Below are 25,692 nucleotides of genomic sequence, written 5' to 3'. Positions count from 1 at the left end.
CGGGACACACTGCTAGATTTGCCCTTAGATTCGCATAATTCTTACCCCCATATGAAGGATGCTTTAATGGCTAGGTATGGGTTAACCCCTGAAATGTATAGACAGAGGTTCAGGGGTTGCACTAAGATTCCCAATAGTACGTATGTGGAGTATGTGACTTTTTTTTGCAGAGCACTGGATGGTTGGGTGAAGGGTAGCAAGGTTGATAATTTTCAAGGGCTTCTTGATTTAATGGCATGGGAGCACTTGTCCAGTAATTGTTTTCCTGAGCTACGCCAGCACCTGATTGATAGTAGGCTGACTAACCCTAGGAAGCTTGCTGAGGAGGCGGACCGCTGGGTCAGTACCAGGGTCCACAAGGGTCCCGTGGGAGACTCCGCCAAAGGTGGGCAGGGTCCCCAGCAGAAGAGCGGGGGGGACAAGGGTAAACATAGGGAGTTCCAGAGGAGGCCCCAAAGTAATCCCCAAGGGAACCAAGGGAAAGGTTCTCAGCCTCCCCCACCCCAGAAACCGACTGGGGCCCCGACAGGTACCCCTGTTCAAAGAGGGCCCCCAACCTGTTACAGATGTGGTGAGCTGGGTCATTTTGCCAATGATCCCAAGTGTCGCCAGTTTGGTAAACCAGCACCCCCTGGTGCAACCCCCGGCAGACGGCTAGTGTAGCCCTGGGTGGAGAGATGGGTGTCCGAGGCGGGTGGGGTTCAGTAGAAATGTCCCTGGTCTCATTAGGAGACCGTGAAGTGGTCCCCAAAACCAAGCTGCCTGAGAACACTAAAAAATACAGGCAGTGGGTGACCATACATTGGCCATAGGATGGAAGCTCTCAGAGACACAGGTGCCAGTGTGACGGCTGTCAAGCGCCACCTGGTGTCTCAGGAGCAGGTTGTCCCAGGAGCATTCTATCCGGTTGTTGCCGCCGACAACACCAAGAGTCACTGCCCGGTGGCTCAGGTTCCCTTTGAGTGGGGGGGGGGGCTCTGGTACTCTTCAGGTAGCTGTGAGGCCCGCCCTGCCTGTAGACTGTCTGCTAGGGAACGATCTGGAGAGCTCACCTTGGGCTAAGGTGGAGCGGAGTGCTCACCTGGAGATGTTGGGTATGCCAGATTGGGCGTGTGTCACCACACGGTCCATGACAGCGAGTAGAGGTGCTCAAGAGGACCTGGAGCATGAGAGGGAGGCCCAGGAACCAGCCTTAGGGAGAAGAGGCAGGGGCGCGGGAAACCGGCCCCTGAAGTTCCCACGGTCCAGGAGGAAGCAGACCTTGAGGGGGATGCCCTGGAACCTACAGGGGAACAGATAGCTGAACTGGGGGACCTGCCTGAGCTGACCCATTGGCAGCAAGAAGGAGGACCCTCCAGGGAGGAATTCTGCAGGGAGCAGAAAGAGTGCCCTTCTCTCGTGGGTATGTGGCAGCAGGCTGCAAACCAGGCCAACGGTGATCAGTCTGGAACACATTTCATTTACTGGGAGAACGACCTCCTGTATTCTGAGCCTAAGGTTGCTGAGCCTGGGTCAGCCCGTGTGCTGGTGGTACCCCAGCGCTTCAGAGCCTTCCTACTGGGGCTGGCTCACGATGTGCCATTGGCAGGACATTTGGGGCAGGACAAGAACTTGGAAATGCTTGTCACCCACTTCTTTTGGCCCCAAATGCGCAGTAGTTCAGACACTCACTGCAGGACCTGTCAGACTTGCCAGGCAAGTGGGAAGAGTGGAAGGAAGCAGAAGACTCCACTCCAGCCATTCCCTGTGGTCGGTACCCCATTCCAGCGAGTGGGGATTGACATTGTTGGGCCACTGGATCCCAGGACAGCGATGGGCAATAGGTTCACCCTAGTCCTGGTGGACCATGCCACCTGGTACCCGGAAGCCATCCCTCTGAGGTCAGTGACGGCCCCTGTGGTGGGACGTGCGCTGATGGGAATTTTCTCCCGAGTGGGATTCTCTCTAGAGGTGGTGTCTGACCGGGGTACCAATTTCATATCTAAATATATGAAATCCCTTTGGCAAGAATGTGCTGTAACCTACAAGTTCACCACACCCTACCACCCCCAAGGAAACGGGTTGGTTGAGAGATTCAACCGAACCCTAAAAGGCATGATAATGGGTCTCGAGGAACCCATGAGGTGTAAGTGGGACGTCCTCTTACCATGCCTTCTCTTTGCTTACAGAGAGGTGCCACAGAAGTCTCTAGGGTTCAGTCCCTTTGAGCTTCTGTACGGACACCCAGTGAGAAGACCTCTAAGTCTGGTCAAGGAAGGCTGGGAGCAATCTCCCAAGAAACCTCCCCAGAATGTATATAGCTACATGCTGGCCTTCAGAAACCAGACTAGGCGTTTCAGGGAACTTGCCGAGGCAAACCTGGAAGCCAGCCAGGAGGAGATGAAGCGGTGGTACGACCAGAATGCCACTCTGGTAGAGCTTCAGCCTGGACAGAAGGTATGGGTCTTGGCCCCAGTGGAGCCCTGTGCGCTCCAGGATAAGTGGACCGGTCCCTTTGAGGTTGTGGAGCGCAAGAGCCCTGTCACCTATTTGGTGAACTTGCGGTTTCTAAGGAACCCCTTGAGGGTCCTCCATGTCAACCGCCTCAAGCCCCACTTGGAGAGGTCCCAAGTGGGCATGCTCTTAGCGACAGATGCTGGGATGGAGGCAGTGGCGTAGCTAGAGCATGTGGCGCCCGGGGCTATCCCTCAGATTGCCGCCACCCCCCCCCCCCGGGGGGAGGGCATGCACTTCAAAGAGGTCCGAGAGACACGTAGTATCGCCGCTAATAGTTACCTTGATCATGCAGCTTACATGCACATACATGACACGGTCCAAGGCTACACAGTTGAATACAGCGGTGACTGGCAGTACAAAAGAGAACACACAGACTGCATGATCCATCTGGGGACTCAGAAAAACCGCATGTGACATCCATCAGAGAGCTGCGTGAACAATTACCTGGTAATCCCCTCAACACAATGCAAACATGCACATACATGACACTGTTCATGTAACCTTCATCTACAGCTGACATTAAATGACCATACATCTCTTCTTAGTCTTATAAGGACCAGTAAAACTCACTCTTTTCCAAATCTCTTTCTAAATATTATCACTTTCCATGTAATGTTCCTTTGATGGGAAGAGGAGGTTTCTGAGGTGGGAGTATCAGGCAAGTGATCTGTTCGAGCCTTCATGGAGGATCCCTCTTTATTACTACCTCCACCTGACCCCGCACTTTGCCCTGCACTCCCTTACAGACTCCCTCCGTGCGTCCCTTCAGGGAGAATGCCTCTTCATTATTACCTCCACCTGACCCCGGACTCTGCAACGCACTCCCTTACAGGCTCCCTCTGTGCGAGCCTTCACGGAGAATCCCTCTTCATTACTACCTCCACCTGACCCCGGACTCTGCAACGCACTCCCTTACACGCTAACTCAGTGTGAGCCTTCAGGGAGAATCCCTCTTCATTTCTACCTCCACCTGACCCCGGACTCTGCAACACACTCCCTTACAGGCTCCTTCTGTGCAAGCCTTCAGGGAGAATCCCTCTTCATTACTACCTCCACCTGACTCCGGACTCTGCAACGCACTCCCTCACAGGCTCCCTCTGTGCGAGCCTTCATGGAGGATCCCTCTTCATTACTACCTCCACCTGACCCCGGACTCTGCAACGCACTCCCTCACAGGCTCCCTCTGTGCGAGCCTTCATGGAGGATCCCTCTTCATTACTACCTCCACCTGACCCCGGACTCTGCAACGCACTCCCTTACAGGCTCCTTCTGTGCGAGCCTTCAGGGAGAACCCCTCTTCATTACTACCTCTACCTGACTCCGGACTCTGCAACGCACTCCCTTACAGGCTCCCTCTGTGCAAGCCTTCAGGGAGAATCCCTCTTCATTACTACCTCCACCTGACCAAGGACTCAGCAACGCTCTCCCTTACAGGCTCCCTCTGTGCGAGCCTTCAGGGAGAATTCCTCTTCATTACTACCTCCACCTGACCCCTGACTCTGCAACGCACTCCCTTACAGGCTCCCTCTGTGCGTGTCTTCAGGGAGAATCTCTCTTCATTACTACCTCCGCGTGACCCCGGACTCGGCAACGCTCTCCCTTACAGGCTTGATTATCCACTACTCCTCTCTCCAGTGCACCTTATCTCACAGCTGACCTTGGGCCCCAGCCCCATATCAGGCACAATCGGACTCCAATTTGCTTTTTCCCGGTAAAAACATTAGTAAAATCACCTTCAAACTTAAAACATTGAATATAGCAGTAAATATAATGAGCATGCACTTTAAAGTATGTTCCACAGTAGCCCTTATGACCCGACTGCTAATTAAATAAACAAAAACAGAAAGGCCATGACAGGGCCGGCTTTAGCGCTGATGCGAATTTTTGGCGCCACACTAATAACCTCTTTCTCCGTAAATACCTTTACTACCACCTTCCAACAGTGCCCCTCATCCCTCCATGGCCCCCCTAGTGACCTCCTCCTCAGATTGCCTCACGCCACAAGTGCCCCTCATCTCCCCATAGCCCCTCCCCCTCATAACCTCCTTCTTGGACTCCCTCACTGCCACCATCCACCAGTGCCCCTTATCTCTCTGTAGCCTCTCCCCCTCATGACCTCCTCCTCAGACTCCCTCACTACCACCCTCCACCAGTGCTCCTCATCTCACCCTACCTCCCCCTCCACACCATGACCTCTTCCTCGGATTCCCTCACTGTCACCCAGGGCACAAGTCCTAAAAAAAGAAGTGGGGGGACGCTGACGTCACAACAGCAAGTGATGTCACGAAAGGTGGCTTGCACCATCAGACTCATTGCCTCCCCTCGCTCACCCCTTAGATGCCATTGCATCAGAGAAGCCAGTGCGTGAGCAGCATTCTGAATGAGCTCCGATCTCGCCCCAGAGAGGCCAAAGAGTAAATGTGTGGCTCTATTTGCTCCAGTAATCGAGCTCCCGTTAAAATAAGTGAGGGGACGCCATCCACCCGCCTGGTACCCCGACTCGAACCCTGCAGTCACCCTCCACCAGTGCCCCTCATCGCTCCACAGCCCCTCCAACTACCTCCTCCTCAGATTCCCTCACTGCCACCCTCCACCAGTGCCCCTCATCGCTCCGTAGCCCCTCTCTCATATGCATTTGTTGTTTAGCGCTACTCATATCAGTGTAGTGTGTCAGCACTTTACACCACGAACACATTATACAGAGACAATGAATCATACAAGTATGTAAATCAGTCTACATGGAATGTCACATAAGCCAATGAGGATTGCAAGGTGTAGGAATCACATGTCATCCATACTGGTGGGCACTATATTTTGAGAGGGTTTGGTCTGGGGAAACACAACCTTAGGATTTAAAAGAGTATTCCATGGGGGTCAGCTTTACTGATAAAAATGTATCTCTGCCCAAACATACTCATTTTAGCAACATTAGAATGATGAAAGACTGAGGAAGTTCTAACTATATCACAAAACAAATCTATACCATTCATGTTTGTATGCAGCTCTTTGGGCACGAACCCGGTGCCCTTGTAACCTGATCATACCGTAAAATAAATATCTAACCATGATATTAAAACTACAACTCCGACCATAGCAGGAACATTTATAATGTCAGCAGCTTTCATTTTTCACACTTACCAAGACTCTGAGTCACAGTGCTGCAGCTGGAGATATAAAGACTGTTGGCCATGGGCCTCTGTAGTTTCTTGGAGTTTCTCACCCTTCTTGCTGCTGGCAATCGGGATATATTTCAGGTATGACCGTGAGAAAAGCTGCTATGTGGCACCGCTGTCTTGGGAACAGTGCTTGTGCCTTTTAAAGACACAGCACCTGCTCAAAGACTTACGCTGTGACGAGACACAACCTTCAGCGATCCTCCAGGACAGGGGCTAAGCAGGCAGGAAGTGTCGAGGTCTGGAGGTGACAGGTCAAACACCGGCCTCCTCCTGTAATAATTAAACACGACACAGGGCGCAAATAACTTTTGGGGGTCGGGCGGACTAGAAATTGAGATTTAAGAAGTTTGTCAAAGGAGGTACATATATTGACACTAATTTACATCACAGAGCGAGGACCATTATGGGACAGAGCTGAGCCACCATGACAGCTCCCGCAGGGTCCGAGGTCCGGTAAGGTCGAATTCACGCAGCATTCTCATGAGGTAGCTACTGCAGGCACCATGATCTCGCACGGGCGGCGGCATGATCAAGGAAGTTATATGTTTTACTCATTTACTGGCAACACGGCGCACAACAAAAACGGAGCGAACGCAACAGCAAAAGGACTTACACTTGCTGCTACCAAACGGCACATAACTGGTGCCAACCTGGCCCGCCATGCTGCTCTGTGCTGACATTAGTGGGGAAATCTCACAGGCAGTACTCCACACAACATCTCTACAGCGTGCATGTTTCCACAAAAGTGAAACATACGCGCTGTATCTCTTTACAGCATGTGACCCGGCATCCGTGATGACGCCTATCACATGCACTGCCTACAAACTGAAACCCTTGCTGATTGACTCACAGTTTTGGGAAGCCCAGGTTCATCAAGAAAGAGGAGTGGACCTACGCTCCGGCAGGCCTCAGAATCAAGGGCTTAAATCAAACGAGCCGGGTTGACAGTTAATTGGTCACTGTCCTATGTTAGGATTGTAACTTCTGAACTGCAAGTAACACAAGTATCTCTGTGGCAAAGGCAGCAACCCACTGAGCTTCCACACAAAATACAGTTCATCTGCATTTAAAATCTACTAACAGACACATAATTGCTCGCCAGCGGATCATTAATCACCAGCGTTATTGGGGCATCTTTTATTGTCTTATTGTTGTCCTGCATCGGCCATAATGATACATTTTAAATGAAGCGCACACGAAGTACGTGTCCTGCTGGGCCTGCGCATATTTTTCAAAAGAAAAGAAACACATTCTCTTACCTACTAGTACTGCACTAAAACGAATTATCCACGGAGTACGGACGCAGCAGAGCAGACTACCCCAGGCCACAAGGTCCTCACGAGAGTGCGTAGTGGCGAAGCGCGTGACGCGTCACCGCTACGTTCTCATCGTGAGACGCGAGGGCCGGGCAAAAATGTAGCCCAGGGCCGTCATTGGTAGCGCTGGCGCGCGCTCTCCAAGATTGACGGCCCTGGAGCAGGCTGGGATGGGACAAGTATACGCGGGCGGCGCCGCGCGGGCAGATTAACGGTCAATGCATCAATCATCAATTGCAGCAGCAGGCGCTGACGCACTGGCGCACACTACAACCAAGTAGGTCAGTGCGTGCAGTGCGCAGCGCGCTGCTTGCCTTGCACTCAAAACTGGGCCAGCGCGCGCCGTTGCGGCGGACTTTATAATTTATTTAGTGACACTGTGCACTTGTGCAGTGTCCCTAAATAAATTATAAAGTCCGCCGCAGCCGCCCTAAATATAGTGCCGCCTGGGGCGGTCCGCCCCCACCGCCCCCCCCTAGCTACGCGCCTGGATGGAGGAGGAGACCGAGCCTCTTCCTGACCTCCTGTCAGCCAAGGAGCAAGATGGGTCAGTGGATGGTGTCATCCTCTCTTCCATCCTGACCCCTGAGCAACAGAACGATTGTCGCCAGTTACTGGGACAATTCTCTGACCTGTTTTCCCTGATTCCCGGTGTCACTGATTGGTGTGTCCATGATGTGGACACTGGGGATAGTACACCTGTGCGGCACAAGGCCTACAGGGTGACTGACAGGGTAAGGGCCTGCATCAAGGAGGAGGTCTCCAAGATGTTTGCCCTTGGGGTAATTGAGTCCTCAAGCAGTCCTTGGGCCAGCCCAGTGGTCTTGGTCCCAAAGGCTGCAGCGCCGGGAGCCACACCCGAACTCCGGTTCTGGGTGGACTACAGAGGACTCAATTCTGTCACCAGGACTGACGCACACCCCATCCCCAGAGCTGATGAGCTCATAGATCGGCTAGGGGCTGCCAACTAACTCAGCACGTTTGATTTGACGTCTGGGTATTGGCAGATCGCCTTGAGCGATGGGGCCAAAGAGAGGTCAGCATATTCCACCCCTGATGGGCATTACCAGTTCCGGGTTATGCCCTTTGGGATGAAGAATGCCCCTGCCACCTTCCAGAGGTTGGTCAACCAGGTGTTAGTTGGGCTGGATTCGTTCAGTGCAGCCTACCTGGATGACATCGCAGTGTTCAGCTCCACGTGGGAGGAACACCTGCGCCACCTCTGGGAAGTGTTGATGGCGCTGCGGTGGGCAGGCATCACGATCAAGGCGAGTAAGTGCCAGATCGGGCAGGGTTCAGTGGTGTACTTGGGGCACCAAGTTGGGAGTGGCCAGGTGGCACCCCTTCAGCCCAAGATAGAAACCATCCTGAATTGGGAGTTGCCCAAAACCCAGACAGACGTCAGAGCCTTCCTAGGTCTCACCGGGTACTACAGGAGGTTTGTCAAGGGGTATGGCAACATTGTTGCCCCCTTGACAGCGCTGACTTCAAGGAAGCAGCCCAGGAAGGTGATTTGGACTGACACCTGTCAGAAATCTTTTGAGGCCCTGAAAGCTGCTATGTGCACGGCGCCCGTGCTTTTGGCTCCCAACTTCTCCAAAGAGTTTATCGTTCAGACAGACGCTTCAGAGCATGGTGTGGGGGCTGTTCTTTCACAGATTAATGAAGAGGGCCTAAATCAACCTGTGCCTTTATTAGCAGGAGGTTACTACCACGGGAACAGAGATGGAGTGCTATTGAGCGTGAGGCCTTTGCTGTGGTCTGGGCGCTGAAGAAGCTAAGACCCTACCTGTTTGGGTCTCACTTCCGGGTTCAGACAGACCACAGGCCCCTCAGATGGTTGATGCATATGAGGGGTGCATATGAGGGGTGAGATTCCAAAGCTGTTGAGGTGGTCCATTTCCCTACAGGGTATGGATTTCATGGTGGAACATCGCCCTGGTACAGATCACGCCAATGCTGACGGTCTGTCCAGATTTTTCCGCCTTAGTGATGAGGAACTCCCTGGGGTAGGGTAGTTCTCCCCACTTTTCAGCTGGAGGGGACACGTGTTAGACCTGGCACCTTGGCGTGAGTCTCCCTTCCAGTTTTTGTCGCTGTACCTCATGTGTTTTTATGGTGTTGGCCGCTCAGAGCACTGTGCCACTGCCAACCAGTGCCACAGTGCAAGTGCTCCCTATTTAAAATGTATATGTTGGTTGGATTCCATGATTGGCTTATTTGGTTTACTGTCAGACCCCAGTAAAGTGCACCAGGAGTGCCAGGGCGTGTAAATACAAATGCCGCTGGTGGGCTTGCAGCACTGGTTGTGCCACCCACAGAAGCGGGCTAGTAAAATATGTCTAAGTTCTGCCATTGCAGAACCTGCGTGCAGTCTGGTACTGTCATGCTGACTGCGCAAGTGCACACACTTCCCAGTCCCTAAACCTTCCCTTAACTTCATATTAGTCACCCCTATGGTAGGCCCAAGGGCAGGGTGTATTGTAAGCATAAGGTAGGACAAGCCCTGATGTGTGTGACATGTCCTAATAGTGAATTACAGCCATTTTCGTTTTTCACTATTGTAAGGCTACCTGTTCTCCATAGGCCAGAATGGGCTGTTAGAATTGTTACATCCTATGATCCTAACAGACTCAGGGAACATGGTAGAAAATCGAGTTTGGTATGCCTGAACTAAGAATAATAAAATACATCTTTTAGTAAAGTTTATTTTAATATTCTGTGTTTGCAAATACCACTTTTAGAAAGTTGGTATTTGCTTGCCTAACCATTTCAGTCCGCCTCTGCTATGATGTGTATCTGCCTGTCTGGGTTGTGTGAGTGACAGGGCTGGGGAAACCCAGAGGGGCAGGGCTAGGTAGCCTGGTGGTGAATAGAGAGATTGACATCCAGATGGGTGGGAGGAGTGCACCTGGACTCTGAATCGGGCTGTGCTCTGCCACCACAATGCTGGCTCCATCTCCTGTGGAGCGGCTGATGTCTCTGCCCTGCACCCTGAATAGAAAGGCAGAGTCATGTCAACAAAGTGCTCAAGAACTGGTTTGGACTGGGCAAAGGCCCCTCTACCCCAGAGGAACAAAGGAATTAGGGGTATAAGTATTGGGACCCTGCTCCCAAGAAATTAGATCCTGCTTGACAAGAAGAACTTCTGCCTGAGGAGAAGGAACTGGGAAAGCTGTAAGGAGGAGTACTGTCCCTGAACTGGGGGATTGGCCTGCAGTGGTTGCCTTGCTGCTGGAAGGAGAGGAGAAAGACTACAAAGACTTTATTTCAACTTGTGCTTAAAAGATCTCCAAGGGCTTGTGCTGAGCTTGCCCCCTGAACTAAGTCCCAGGACCAGTGGACTTCACCCGCAGCTCCCCAGAGTTCTTTGGAAGTGCCTGCTGCTGTTGTTGGGCCTTCTGAGGGACTGCGTGTCGCAAGGAGCTGGAAGCGCGACTCAAAAAGGAGAAGCGTGCCGCCGTCGGAGCTGTTGTCGTCGCATCTCGCAAAGGGTGTCGCCGCTGCAGCATCGCATCGAGCGGAAGCATCTTGCATCATTCCGGAAGTGTCTCGCAACGCCGAAGAAGCATGTCGCCATCGCAGCCATCGTAGCTGACGCATTGCACCGCATCAAGAGAAGAGTCTCGCATAGAGGAAGAAGCGTGTCGCCATCGCAGCCATCGTAGTTGTCGCATCGCACCGCATCAAGAAAAGCACCTCGCATCCACGGAGAAGCGTGCCGCCGTCGGAGCTGCTGTCGTCGCATCGCGTAAAGGGGTGACGCCGCTGCAGCATCGCATCGAGCGGAAGCGTCTCACAAACGTCGGAGAAGAGTGCCGCTGCCAAGGCCGCTGTCGTCGCATCGCGTAAAGGGGTGACGCCGCTGTAGCTGACGCATCGAGTCGAGTCTTCTCGCAACATCGGAGAAGCGTAACGCATCTGGAAGATATTCACGTCTTTATTTCTTTGCACCAAAAACTTCATCGTATCAGCATCGTTGCAACACTTTCGTTGCCCTGCGTGTCGCATCTAAGGTACATTGACTTAAAGTGTCGCATTTAAGAACTTAAGAGAACTAAGCAAACTTCTACCATCTAAAGTAACAGTATTGTGTATTTTTGTCGTTTAATGGTCTTGTGGTAACTCTATATAAAGAATCCTTATTTTTAATATAAAAACCTGGCTGGTGTCCATCTGTAGTGTTGTCACTTGGTTGCTGTATGTGTTCACAAATGCTTAACCTATAACGCTCTGAGATAAGCCTTGTCTGCTCGCGCCAAGCTACCTAGAGGGTGAGCAGGGGTTATTTTAGGAGTGTAACCCCTTACCCTGACTAGAGGAAAGGTTCCCTGCTTGTCACAAGTACCTACCTGTGCCAACCAGAGAACCCGGATTCTAACAGGTAGTACTGCTAACTAGTGTTTGTGTAGGTGTTTTGCAACATGTTTTGTGCATGTGTATTGCATTTCTCTCCTGTTCTTCTATGCTTTTGACTGATCTTGTCTGTCCTTCCCAGGGTACTTTGCCTGTTGTGTGGTCAACACTGACCCCCAACACCCAGAAGCCAACACCAGTGTGGAAGTTGACAATTCCCATCAACTGATGTACCCCACATCCCTGGACTTCCATTCTCCAACACATTGTGAGCGTGTGTCCACTGTTACGTAGAATTACCGTGCAACTAGTATGGAATAAACATGTTGCTGATGTGTAATGAACCTGTGCTACGCTTTGTTATGTGCGTTGTCTGTCTTTCCACATCTGAGTGACATCTGCTTACCTCACCTGTGGACTTGTTACCACTGACTGGGCTTGGTGTTGTGTCTATGCATGCCAATGTGTTTCAGGTCAACATCATTGTGTGTGATGAGTAACATGGCCATGGTGAGTATGTTTTGTGTTGCCATAGTGGTGTGTCTCCCTCACATGTGTCACATTCCCATGACTCACCTTACGTTGGTCACATTGTTGCAGTATTTGGCATGCACTGTGTTGTGTAGCAGATCGGCATCTCCCTGAACATGACAAGTTGGAATCACAACAGAGGCAAGTATGGTGTACTGGTGAGTGTATTTACAAACATGTGTGAGGGAAGTGCACCGGATGGTGGGTGCTGTACAGTGGTTTGGGAATCCAAAGTTCACATTGGAGTTGGAAGTGCTGGTAGATGAAATGTCCAGAGTAAAGTCCATAGTCATCTGATACATTGGCCCAACATGAACCCTCCATGTCATGTGGGCGAGTTGTGGGCGATTGGACAAGGTGAATGGGTTGCGCACTAAGAACATTGTCCAGAACAGGTTTGGAAGCCCTGGGGGATGTGCTGGGACATCTGCCTCTCACATGTCCTTCTTTGGACGACCCCTCTTCTTCGGGGGGGGGGGGGATCCTCATGTGCAGGCTTCTGCGGTGCAGGAGACTCTCCGCCAGAGTTCTCCTCCCTCCCTGTGGTGCTGGCAGATGGTGTTGCGACAGATGTTGTGGGCACACAGGGGGGTGTAGAAAGGTTGGTGTTGATCTGGTGGAGGCATTGTAGTATGTCCCGATGCACCGCAGTGATGTCATCCCACTTGGCCTCTATGCGGGCATGGTGGGTGACCTGCTCATGTTGCATGTCCTTGAGGATCCTCAATACCTGGCCAAATCCTCCGGTGCTATCCTGGTACGCATCTAAGATGTGTGCCAGTTGGGGGTCATCATGCAGTCCAGACCCCTCTGCAAGGCGTGCCCTGTGCCTCCCACCCCTCCCACCACCCCTCTCCACACGGGCAGGACCAATGGAGGTACGCAGGGGTGACACTGGGACCCCTTGGGTGGTGTTGCTGGTGGAGTTGGCTGTAGCTTCTGGGGGGTCCTGTGTCCGTGTGCTGTGGGTGTTGATTGTCCTTGGTCTGTCCGTGTTGGCGGGGGTGCCCTGTCGGTGTCCAGATGCTGGAGGCGTGGGTACAGGGGGGACAGATGTTGATGCTGCTGGTGCTGCATGATGGCTCACACCGGAGGGGCCTGGTTGGTCGTCGTCATCCGAAGAGGACAGTGAGAGAGTCAGACCAGAGAGCTCAGTGTCCACCAGAGTCTGGGACTGGGTATCCTCGTCATTTGGTGCTGGGTGCCCAGAACCACCTGTGTTTGGAAGAGACACACAATGTGATTTATGTTTCTACATGCATCGTTGGTTCACAAACATGACATTTTCTACTTTTCAAACAGATGCCTGCCTGTACACTGCTTTTTTCCAGCTTGTCACAGACAGAGTTTGATATTGCGGTTGGCCATTTCCCAGCATGGCCTTGTGCTCCTCACAACAGAGCCCAGTGTCAGACATCTTTTCAGTCCCTTCCCACTCCCTGTGAGGAAAGTATGTTTCAGTTTGATCTTGCTGGCGCATGTGGGTGGGTGTAGGTTGTCTGTGATTGCGACTCTCATCATACTCTTGGCTACACCCCCCTTCCAAGCATGCCCATGCTTCCTCCCTCTTGAGTCTGCTTCCCTGTGAGGGGGTGTGACAGCAATGGCAAGATGGCTGACTGTGTAGTCCTGATGTATGATGTTGGCAATTTCCCAACATGGCCTTGTGCTCCTCACAACAGAGCCCAGTGTCAGACATCTTGTCAGTCCCTTCCCACTCCCTGTGAGGCGAGTATGTTTCAGTTTGATCTTGCTAGGCCATGTGGGTGGGTGTAGGTTGTCTGTGACTGTGACTCCCATCATACTCTTGGCTACACCCCCCTTCCCAGCATGCCCATACTTCCTCCCTCTTGACTCTGCTTCCCTGGGAGGGGGTGTTACAGCAATGGCAAGATGGCTAACTGTGAAATCCTGGTATTTGTTTGGCACAAGCCCCAAGTGAGCCCCTGTGCTTCACACAGCAGCACCCAGGGCGGGGCATCTTTTGCTGATATTTCAATGAGGTGTGTGTCAATGCATTGTACCCGGTGAGTTGTGTGGAGTTTGTGTTGAGGGGGTGTCTCTCCATGCTGAGTAGTGTGGTCAGGGCTGTCAGTTCTCCTTCCCATCATGAAAGGTGCTTCCATTGTAGGGCGTGCAAGTTGTCTTTCAGGATGTCAGTCAGTGCTGTCCTGCTTCTGATTTGCACACAAGCCCTAGCAGGGCCTTGTGCTCCCCACAGCAGGACCCAGTGTCAGCCATCTTGTCAGTCATTTTCCACTCCCTGTGATGTGGGCATGTTTCAGGAGGGTGTGCATTATCTGAGACTACAGGCCCCATCATGCTTTTGGCTACACTCACTTCACCTGCATCCCCACTATTCCTTCCTGACAGTCATCTGCACTGTGAGGTGGTGTGTTTGTGGTGGAAAACTGTCTGGCAGGGTCTATTTGGCTTAGTGCCACTGGCTTGCTCTATTTGTTTGTAGGTTGGTGCATGTCATGACACAGTCCCCAGTCACTATGAGATGGCAGGTATTGTGTGTGTCTGACTGGCATACACATCTTGGGCTGATTATCTATTGGTTAGTGTAGCTTTGCTTGGGGTGAATGGTTTCACTGGCCCCTTGCCACACAATCTTGGGTATGTTGTTTGTGTACTCACCAGGCCCTGGGATGTCTGTTAGGCCATGGACGCTCTCTGGTGGTAGGATGTCCCGCACCTTCTCCTCCCAGGTCCTGAAGTAGACTGATTTGGCAGGACGGCCATCGCCGGTGCACTGACTCAGGGTGTATCTTTTTCGATGATACCATCTGTTCTGGATGTCGTCCTTTGTGCACCTTGCTGGTGCTTGTGCGTTCACATTGTCCACAAGCCTCGCCCTAATCTTGGTTTTCTGTGAGATGGGGGTTCTTTGAACCAATGTACCAAACAAATGTGGCTCTACTCGGATGATCTTGTCTACCAGCACTTCTAACTCACTATCTGTGAACTTTGGATTCTTCTTTGGAGGCATGGTGATGGGTGGTGGTGGTGAGGGATGTGTGTGTGAGGGTGCAAGTGATTGTGGGTTGGTGTTGGTTTAGCTGTGTGTATGTGTGTGTGCTTTTGTATGAGGTGCTGATGGTGTGTTAGTTGGGTGATGGGTGAGTTGTGAGTGTGTCTGTGGTTGCTGTGTACTGGTGTTTGCTGCTGGCTGTGTCTCCTGTTTGCAAGGGATGTTGGTAGTGATTGTAGTCCTTTATATATTTGGAGTTGTGGGTGTGTATTTGTCCCATGTTTTTTTTTTGGTATTTATTGGCTTTGTCATTGCTTTTTTGGTCCTTTTTTTGTCTTTTTTCCTTTGTCTTTTGTAGGCATGAAGGAGACGTTCATGTGACGGAAACGGTCGCTGCTGTTGTCCCGTGCGGGCTTCTCTGCCTCGTTCAAGCTGCCTGTCTTCTGTGTTCGGTACGTGTCGTTTGCGGCGGTCTCTATTGCTTGTGTGCCCGGTTGTCTGTGCGTGTCGGTTGTGCGGCTTGTTCTCCGTGCGAGTCGGTCTGGTTTAGCGCATTGCATCGTATTGCGCTAATCGTACATCATGGGTATGGGTCGGTCGAGTTCATTCCGGGTTCGTGTTGGTCGGTGAAAATCGCATCGGTTTTCCGGCAGGAGCACTATTTTCCCTACGGCTCGGTCGTACGGCTTGTATTCCGTACGTGTCAGTTGTAATTCACATGCGTTGCATCGTACTGCACGGGTTGTACAGCGCTGGTCCGTGTCGGTCGGTATTTGGTCCGGGTCCGTGTCGGTCGGTTCGTTTTGCGGCCGGAATCGGCCCCTTTCTGTTTAAGTCCCTTTGTGTCCCACGTGCACTACTGTTTCACACCATTACACAGGGTTGGTCTTTTGGGTTTTGTCCCTTGCGTTTGTTTTCACCTGACAGTTTTGGTCCTGGGTGTTTATCTAAGGGTGGGTTTACCCCTTCTCTTACATTTCTCTGAAATGTTTTGTTGGGGAGGATGGGTTCATTATTGCTTGTCATTATGTTTACCTTTCCTTTCTGATTCATTTGTGTAGTTGTACTTTAGTTTGCTTACCTGAGTCTGGATTTTTTTCTCTGCTTGTATATATTCTTGTTTATAGTTACTCTCATGTTTTATCGCTCTTTTATTTTTCATTTAAAAGAAGGGGGATACTGTTATATTCTGATTGTATTTACGTATTCTTCCCAGCCTAGTTGTCTCCTAGCTGCTCAGCCAGAGTGGATGAGAGGTGACAGTTGGAGATGGGCTAAGCAGCAGGCAGGCTGCTCCTGGTGGGGCTGGTGTAAGAGCTGAAGAAGCTGGTGTAACAGGATTACCAGGATAAAGACTGTTGTACATATTTGCCATCCTGCAACTAAGAAGTTAATAAAGTTATTCATAAAACTCAACTCGGCTATGTCTGGTAAGGCACAACTCATTGCTTGCGTTCTGGTTCTGGAATTTGTCGTTCTTTTAATGCTCCAGCGTTTCAATCCTGCTCGCAGGTTTGGATTTGTATTAGTTCTCATGTATTTCTACAACCTCGTCTTGAGGTGTCTGTATGTCCAGTTATTTTTGGCTTTGTAATAAGCCCACTAACTTGGAATTCGGAGTCTGTGATACTTTAGTGCCATGTTCCTTTAAAGTTGTTAGTTTGCTTTCAATGAGTTATTTCTCCCCTCTACACTTCTCAGCAGGTAATCCCAGCCCATTGACCAAGGGTTCCAGAGTAAATTGGTAGAGAGGAACCCGGCCTTATCACCCTCCTTCGGTTAAAATAAAGCCCCAGGTAGGTGGAGGTCCCCGAGGCTCTTGGTCCTCAATGGAGGGGGGTCCACGTGGCCCCCATCCTCAATATCAGTAAAGCCCTAGGGACATGGTGGTCCCCGGGACTCATATGAGGAAAAATATAGGGCAGAAAAACTAGCGGAAAAGGCAAAACAGAGGGCATATAAACTACCAGAAAAGGCAAAACAGAGGGCAGAAAATGAGCAGGAAAGGCAAAACCGAATAGAAGGCAAAACAGAGGGGAGAAAAATGGCCAGGAAAGGCAAAACAAAGGACAGAAAAACCAGCAGAAAGGGCAAAACAGAGCAGAAGAGGGCAAAACAGAGAGGACTTATACCCTAACACACACCCTCACAGACCTACTCGGAGACTCATGCACCCACTCACATACCCAATGAGACACTCACGCACACACTCACAGACTCATGCACTTAGTCACAGACCCACTCAGAGACTCATGCACCCACTCACAGACCTACGCAGAGGCTCACACACTTACTCACGGACCCACTCAGAGACTCATGCACCGAGACACAGACCCAGGGAGACACTCCTGTACCCACTCAGACCCTCACGTAGCCACTCACAGACCCACTCAGATACTCACGCACACACACACAACCTTCGAGACACTGACACACTCACTCACACACCCACTGAGACAGTCATACACTCACTCACACACTCACTCTCAAAAGTTACAGGTTACAGTTAGGAAATAAAATTTAAAAAAGCTTAGAAATTCACTGAAGAAACCAAAGGTTACAGGAACGGTTTAGTTATGCTCAGATTTAACCCATACAAAATCAAGGAAATTCAGCAGACCTGAGCTAACTATAACTTACGCCCCCGCAATGCACTGCTTATGACCTCACATATTACATCAATCATGACATGGTCAGTGACATCACTGATGACATCTCAAATGACATCACTAAACTACAAATATGTACAATATTATAATTGTTTAAACAAAATCTAGATTTGCATTTTGTGTAATGCAAGAATTCTGCATAATTTTCTCCAACTTTTGAGTAGCTATATGAATTTTGTACAGTTCTAAATTTTATTGCATTATGTTTTAGTATGTTATGTTTTTGGTATTCCGCTTTTAGGTCGAGCCTAGCGGCAGCGCGCATACGCTAATCGCTCTGCAAGACTTCTGTATTAGAGTATGGGAGAGAAGCCACGCCCACTCTCCTCCCATAGTTTTCATTTGCTTGTGTCACTGTCTTTCGTAAATACTGCCTTCAGATTCGTTAATAGGCTTGTTAGTCCCTCCTTAGTACGGCCTTGTCTTCATTTGTACCCTCCCATGGTGACTGGCCCTTTTACTTCGGTTGTTACACGGGACCTGTTATTTAGTCTGTAAGTACCATTTACTTTATTGAGTTTCTCTTAATGAAGGCCAGACATGCGCTGCTTTAGCTGACACTGCTTGTGTTTTTTAAGCAGTACGGCCACCCCCGTAATATGGGCGCTTGCTTTCAATTATCTTGTGTGTGTTTCAACTCCCCCCAAGTAAAATGGATTTAGAAATTATCAGCGAAAGTCATTGGAATTCCAAGTAGCACATAATCCTGTGCTAATGGTCTGAAGCTGACAACAGAACATCTGTGTTACATGTCATCTGTACCAAAGCCACCTGATGGGCTTTTTCAAAAGCCTGTTTTACTAACACCACCACCACCACCACTACCAACACCACCACCATCAATACCACCACCTCCACCACCAATACCACCACCAGCAGTAACAATGCCGATACCACCACCACAACCAATACCAATAACACCACCAATACCACCACCACCAATACCACCACCACCACCAATACCACCACCACCACCACCACCAATACCAGTACCACCACCACCAATACCAATACCATCACCACCAATACCACCACCATCAATACCAGTACCACCACCAATGCCAGTACCACCACCACCACCACCACCACCAATACCACCACAATCAATACCAATAACGCCACCACCAATACAACCACCACCAATACCACCAATGCCACCACCACCAATACCACCACCACCAATACCAAAAATGCCAAAACCACCACCACCAATACTACCACCACCAATACCACCACCTCAGTGCCTCTTGCTCACTAGTAATAGCATGGGCACTGTACAAGGCCAGAGCTGCAGCCGAGACCATCCCTCCCTCCCTCCATGCCTGCCATAAAAATGAAAATGAAATCCAGTATTTGTAAAGCACACAATTACCTGAGGGTGTCTAGGCGCTGGGGGCCGTCAGGAAGATTAAGCGAGCTATTGCCCAGAGTCACATGATGCTAGACTAACCTGCCGCCAGCACCGGGCCAAAGGTAGCAATAACATTACACAATGCCACACTGCACACTCAAATTACAGAGAGGGCAGGAACTAGCCCCCCCTACCGCTCTTCTTCCTGAACCACGACAGTGTATTCATAGAGCGAAAGGTGTTGGTGCGCTTTGTTAGGGTTTATAGCTCAGATCATATGTAACTCTCACTTCACACTTGTGTAATTTACAACACTTACACATCTTCTTCACTGGACTATTTATCACTGCTTTGAAGACGTCGCAGGTCGGTCTCTTCCTCTGATATTTACAATCTAACAAGCGGTCGAGAAGGCCCATTATTGCAATGTAATAGGTCTCGCATTTGCGAGATTTTAAGCTATTATTATTTTAAATGACAATGCCTTTTATTTGTTTTAAAACCTAAAACATAAATTAAAGGCATTGTCATTTACAATGCCAATAGCTCAAACTCGCGTGAATGCGAGACCTATTGCATTGCAAATGCTTGTTTGGTTTTCTAGGGAGTTTGGTGCAGAATGTATTAAACAAATATTCCCAATCCAAAACATGGTAAAATATGTGCTGAGTCATATTTCATGCTTGGAGGAGAGGTAGAGGCAGTCTGGCTACGGGATACACTGTGTTACACTGCTTAGGCTCCCTTCAGCTGAATGCTATATTTTCACTCACTCATTTTGTTAAACACGCAAACTCTTTTTTACTAATCACTTAGCTTCTCATTCTGTCACTTGCTCACTGACACACTCATTTTCTCAGTCACCACTTCAAACTATTGGTTGTCATTTGTTCACTGACATACTTCATGCCTCGCTTAGTCACCTGCGTATTCAATAGCTTATAAACTCACACTCACCAAGCCACTATAATGTGCTCAATCACTCACTTATTTACTCACTCATTCACTCACCTCAATCACTAGCATAATCATTCAGTCACTTACTGACATCAGCACTCTTTCACTTGCTTTCCCACTCACTCACTTGCTGCGCACCCTTCCATTGATTTTTCACTTGCTTATTCACTCACTAATTTACACAATTACCATCCAATCACTCACTGCTTCATTTACATGCTCACTCATTCAAACAATTAACTGCTCACCCACTCACTTGCTCAATCACTTGGACATTCACTCCTCACTCTTTAACCCACTCAACCACTGTTTCACTCAATACTCACTTGTTCATAACCTTACTCGCTTGGACAGTCACATGCTCATTCAAAAACTCACAAATGCGTCACTTGCTCATTTACTCATTCATTCATTTAATTTCTCTTACTTTCCCTCACTCATTGCTTAACCTGCATCACAATTTCATTGAAATCAAATTACTGCATACAAATTATGATTATTTGAGTGATTTTGAAAAGTTTCTAATGGAAAGGATGAATATAGTATGTCTTTATCTTTAGTACTCAATTTCCATCATAGACTAGCCTGGTAATATTGTAAAGATGTGGGGGTAGGGGTCAGCTTTCTTTCTCATGTTACAAGGTAATTGCAGTCTAGTTTTTTTTAATAATCAGATAAGTTATATTGTGCAATAACTCCCTAAATGCCTGATGATATTTCAAATAATTCCTCACTGGGCATGTATTTTCCATCGCCACTTAAAGTGCACTCTATCACTATCACAAGAAGCACCTGCCGCAGGAGAGTCAAATCATCAACCTCAAAATAACATGATGCACGAGCAGCACAGACACTGCATTTCCTCGTCAAATGACAAACTCTGAAAATTCCTGTGTCTCAGTTTATCGTGACACAAGTGAAAAGTCATATACAGGCAGGGTCGAATTGGGATTCAAATTAGGCCTGGGCACCCAAAGAAAAAGTGGCCCTCATTTATAGATAATGACCGTTCATGGAACCTTTCTTAGTAACAGGGGAGTCATTTTGAGAGAAATCTGTGATAAGGTTACTGAGAACCATGTTCACCTGAAAGGCTCTGATTCCAATGTTTATTCTCAGGCCATATCATCAGGTGTTCTGCTCACCTTAGGGACCTGAGGCAACTGTTCTCTCCCAGTTCCCACAAAGGACAATGAGAAAAGCAGGAGCTTCAGGGGTATTGCTCAGATTACATATCTGAGGCACCAGTTTAACTCCATTTCCCTGAAACAATTGCTCAATCTCATGTCCCTTATGTTCTTGATTGTCCCCAGGCCTCTTCTCATCCTCAGTTCCCTCGGGCTAATGGTCACTTAGAAGTACAAAAGCTTACTACTCATCCACATTAGGCGCAGTAGACTCATTACAACCCTAGGGCAGGGGTCTCCAACCTTTTCAGTAGTAAGAGCTACTTATGTTCAATGAAAATCATTCTGAGCTACTAATATTATTGGTGCCATACACATCAGAAAATATTACATTAGTGTCCACTCTATGCAAGATTACCAGCCATGATCACCCAGTGCAGGATTGCCAGCAGTAATGTTAAAAAGGCTTTGTCAATTTTGAATGCCTCTACAAGGGTAATACATAACAACCGCAGCTGCAATGCCCCTGACACTACGGTAATAATACCAAGGCAATAATATTAGTAATGAATCTCCCAATTCTGTATGATAATTATATATCAGTTTTAAATATATTTTGGAAATTATGGGCTTTAAAAATACACACATTTTCATCTCAAATACTTGCATTTCAGTTTAGGTATATGTATATTTAATAAACCAAGAAAAAGCCTGTAATTTAGTAGGCCGGGTTGCACACAGGAGGGCTGCTCATGGGTAGCTGGAGCGCTACCAGTAGCTCACGAGCTACTCGTTGGAGAAGCCTGCCCTCGGGTCACTGAAGTTCCTCCTCACTTCACTTTCATGGCCCTGAAGTACCTGCTCACTCTTGAACCAGTGGCTTTCTTTGTCACCTTTAGATCCTTTGTAGCTGCCACCTACTCTTAGGTGACTGCTAAATTCCCTGGGAAGTTGCAGCAATGCATCCACGGTCGTACGCATCAGAGTTGTGCAAGGTTTCCTCTTTTAGCTGTCACCCAGAAGCACTCTGCAAGTGATGTGTCTGGACATTTCATACAGCTGGGTACTTTTTATATTGGAGGGAGAGACTTGATTTGGATCTGGAAAAGCTACAGGAATTCACTCCACATGCAATCTTTCAATTAATTTCCTAGGAATACTCTGCCCAATAGCTCTCTCTCACAGAAACATATATTCACCCCTTCTCTGTTCTCACCCCTTTCTCAAGTCCATCATTTCACCTCTATTATCACCAAGTGCAACTATCTCTCTGATTTTCTTACTCTTTATATTTCTGTCTTTCCATCTATAACACCAACTTTTCTTTTTCTCACTCCTATCCTTCCTTTCTTTCCTCTGCCTCCATGCCTCTTTTTTTACTTGCTGTGTACACATTTGTTATTCTCCGTATCACTTGTTTTGCTCCTCTCTCGTTCTTCTTCTTTCGATCTCTCATTCGCTACTTCTTTACCTCTTTGTGGTGTCTCTCATTCTACCTATATTCTTCATTTTGTCTCTCTCATTTTCCCTTCTTGTTTCCTATTTTTGTCTCTCAGTCTACAATTCCCTCCCCCCTCTCTCACTCCTGTGTCTCCTCTGTAATCTTTACTTCAGTTCTTGTTATATCTCGCATACCCTTATTCCTACTCTTATTTAGCAGCTCTCCTTGGAGTTTTATTTAATTTCTGTCTCTTGCAAACCTTCCCTTTTTTCTCCAGTCATGCTCTCTCCTGTTAGTCCCACTCACTTCACTTCCCTTTGCCCCTTCAACTCCTTTGCATCCTGTACTACACCTAATGTTATATTCTGTTGTGTCTCATTTATTGCCTTGCTGCAGAGAGTAATGGAAAGTGCTCCTGTGTTAGAGGTAGTGCTGAAACCAAAGGAGAATCCTCTGGTGGAATTTTCTTTATCATTCTTAATCTTTCACATAGAAAAATCCACATGTGGATTGTACTCTATGTTTCGCACTATCTCGTAGAATGCCAACAGCCTCTAAACTAAGCCATAAACTGAGGGAGAGAACTAGAATAGTGCATGTGAGGTGGTAGACATTCTTTGTATTCATAAAACAGGAAACCTTAGACACCCTCTTCTGCCTTGATCTCCTCTCCATCATTTCTTTTGTCATTCACCTTCCTGTCTCTATCCTCTCCAACTTCGCTTTCCAGCTTTTGCTCTCTCTCTAACTGCCCCTCTCCACTTTCTTTCATCACTTCATCTCTCTAATCTCTTCCCCCTCCCTCTCTCTGTCTGCCTTTATGACATTATCATCCTCCCTGTCCACCTGTACTTTGTTTTCTCCCTTCATTTCCTTTTACTCTTCCCCTCTTTTTGCCATTCTCCACTCTGTCTCACTTCTCCTTTTGTCTTTCAACAGTGCTTTCTTCACTCAATACATTTTGTTACTTTCCCGTCCATTTGTAGTCTCCCTTCCCTTTGCCATTGTGTATCCGGATCAATGTTTTTCACAGTAACATTTTCAAAAACTAAGTGAGATATAAAAAAAAGTTTTCTATTTGCTCCTATTATTTGTTATGCATCATTTTTTATTTTTGTTCAATGGAGAATGGGAACCATCTCGCAATTATTAAGTTGATGAGGTGCTAGTAGGTACCCGGGCTCCTCTGGCTGTTGCTGACGACAAAGGCAGAGCCTCTAAAAAGGCCACCACTCGTAATCTTTCCCCTTGCCCCCGTGACGTTAGTGCTGGCTATGTAACATTAGTGCTGGCTGTGTAATGTTAGTGCTGGCTGTGTAACATTAATGCGGCTGTGATGCTCAAAAACAGCACTGCCGCTCCTTAAGGCCTCACTGTCACGCTCAGATGCTCAGGCTGGGAGGAGTCTCCTCAGTTTGTCTGATTGTCCTACAGCACATGACAATGAGCCAGCTAGGCTTTGCACTTGGCCTTACAGACCTCTGCTCTAAGGCTGCAGCAGCCGTGTGGGTTGAGTGCCAGTGGCCAAGCCAATCTAGGCAACTGTGAGGTTATTTACAGCCGAAAACATGGCCCATCTGCTGGCCTTACAGGTAGGTTGATTGCTACACTGTATCCCAAACTTGGTGCACACTAAACTCACACCCTACACGGCCTCCAGTCCTTCACTCCCAAGAGAAAACATCTAGCCGGGCCACAAATAAACACAGGCAGGCACTATAAAACAAGCATTTGCAATGCAATAGGTCTTGCATTCACGCGAGTTTGAGCTATTGGCATTGTAAATGACAATGCCTTTTATTTATGTTTTGGGTTTTAAAACATAAATAAAAGGCATTTCCATTTACAATACTAATAGCTTAAACTCTCACAAATGCGAGACCTATTGCATTGCAATAAAGGGGCTTCTCGACCGCAGGTTAGATTGTAAATATCAGAGGAAGAGACCAGCCTGCGACGTCTTCAAAGTAGTGATAAATAGTGTAGTGAAGAAGATGCGTAAGTGTTGTAACTTACACAGACACAAAGTGTGAAGTGAGAGTTACATATTATCTAAGCTGTAAACACTATCAAAGCGCTCCAACATCTTTCGCTCTGTGATTACACTGTCCTGGCTCAGGAGGAAGAGCGGGAGGGAGGGAGCTATTTCCTGCCCTCTCCATGATTTGAGTGTGCAGTGTGGCATTGCGTAATGTCATTGCTATCTTTGGCCTAATAAAAAACACTCCAGCTGTAGTAGGACCCTGGCTTTATCTCCTGGTGCAGGGTGGGCTATGCTTTATGGCAGGCATGGAGGGAGGGAGGGATAGTCTCGGCTGCAGCTCTGGCCTTGTACAGTGCCCCTGCTATTACTAGTGAGCGAGAGGCACTGAGGTGGTGGTATTGGTGGTGGTGGTGGTGTTTGTGGTATTGGTGGTGGTGGTGTTGGTGGTGGCAATATTGGTATTGTTGGTATTGGTATTGGTTTTGGTGGTGGTGGTATTGGTATTGATGGTGGTATTGGTGGTGGTGGTACTGGTATTGGTGGTGGTATTGGGGGTGTTGTGGTATTGGTGATGGTAGTATTGGTATTGGTGGTATTGGTGGTGGTGGCAATGGTGTTGCTGGTATTGGTGGTATTGGTGTTGGTGGTATTGGTGGTGATGGTGGCATTGGTGGTGGCAGTATTAGTATTGGTTGTGGTGGTATTGGTATTGCTGGTGGTGGTATTGGTATTGGTGGTGGTACTGGTATTGGTGGTGGTACTGGTATTGGTGGTGGTGGTGGTATTGGTTGTGGCAGTATTTGTATTGGTGGTGGTGGTATTGGTGGTGGTGGTATTGGTGGTGGTGTATTGGTGGTGGTGGTATTGGAGTTGGTGGTGGTGGTATAGGTATTGGTGGTGGTGGTACTGGTGGTCGTGTTATTGGTGGAGGTTTTGGTATTGGCGGTGGTAGTATTGGATTGGTGGTAGTGGTATTGGTGGTGGTGGTATTGGTGGTGGTACTGGTATTGGTGGTGGTACTGGTATTGGTGGTGGTGGTGGTATTGGTTGTGGCAGTATTTGTATTGGTGGTGGTGGTATTGGTATTGGTGGTGGTGGTATTGGTGGTGGTGTTATTGGTGGAGGTTTTGGTATTGGCGGTGGTAGTATTGGATTGGTGGTAGTGGTATTGGTGGTGGTGGTATTGGTATTGGTGGTGGTACTGGTATTGGTGGTGGTACTGGTATTGGTGGAGGTGGTGGTATTGGTTGGTATTGCTATTGGTGGTGTTGGTATTGGTGGTGTTGGTATTGGTGGTGGTGGTATTGATAG

Source organism: Triturus cristatus, chromosome 5_2 (genome assembly GCF_964204655.1).
Source record: "Triturus cristatus chromosome 5_2, aTriCri1.1, whole genome shotgun sequence".
Lineage (NCBI taxonomy): Eukaryota > Metazoa > Chordata > Amphibia > Caudata > Salamandridae > Triturus > Triturus cristatus.
Note: the sequence above shows the minus strand (reverse complement) of the source record.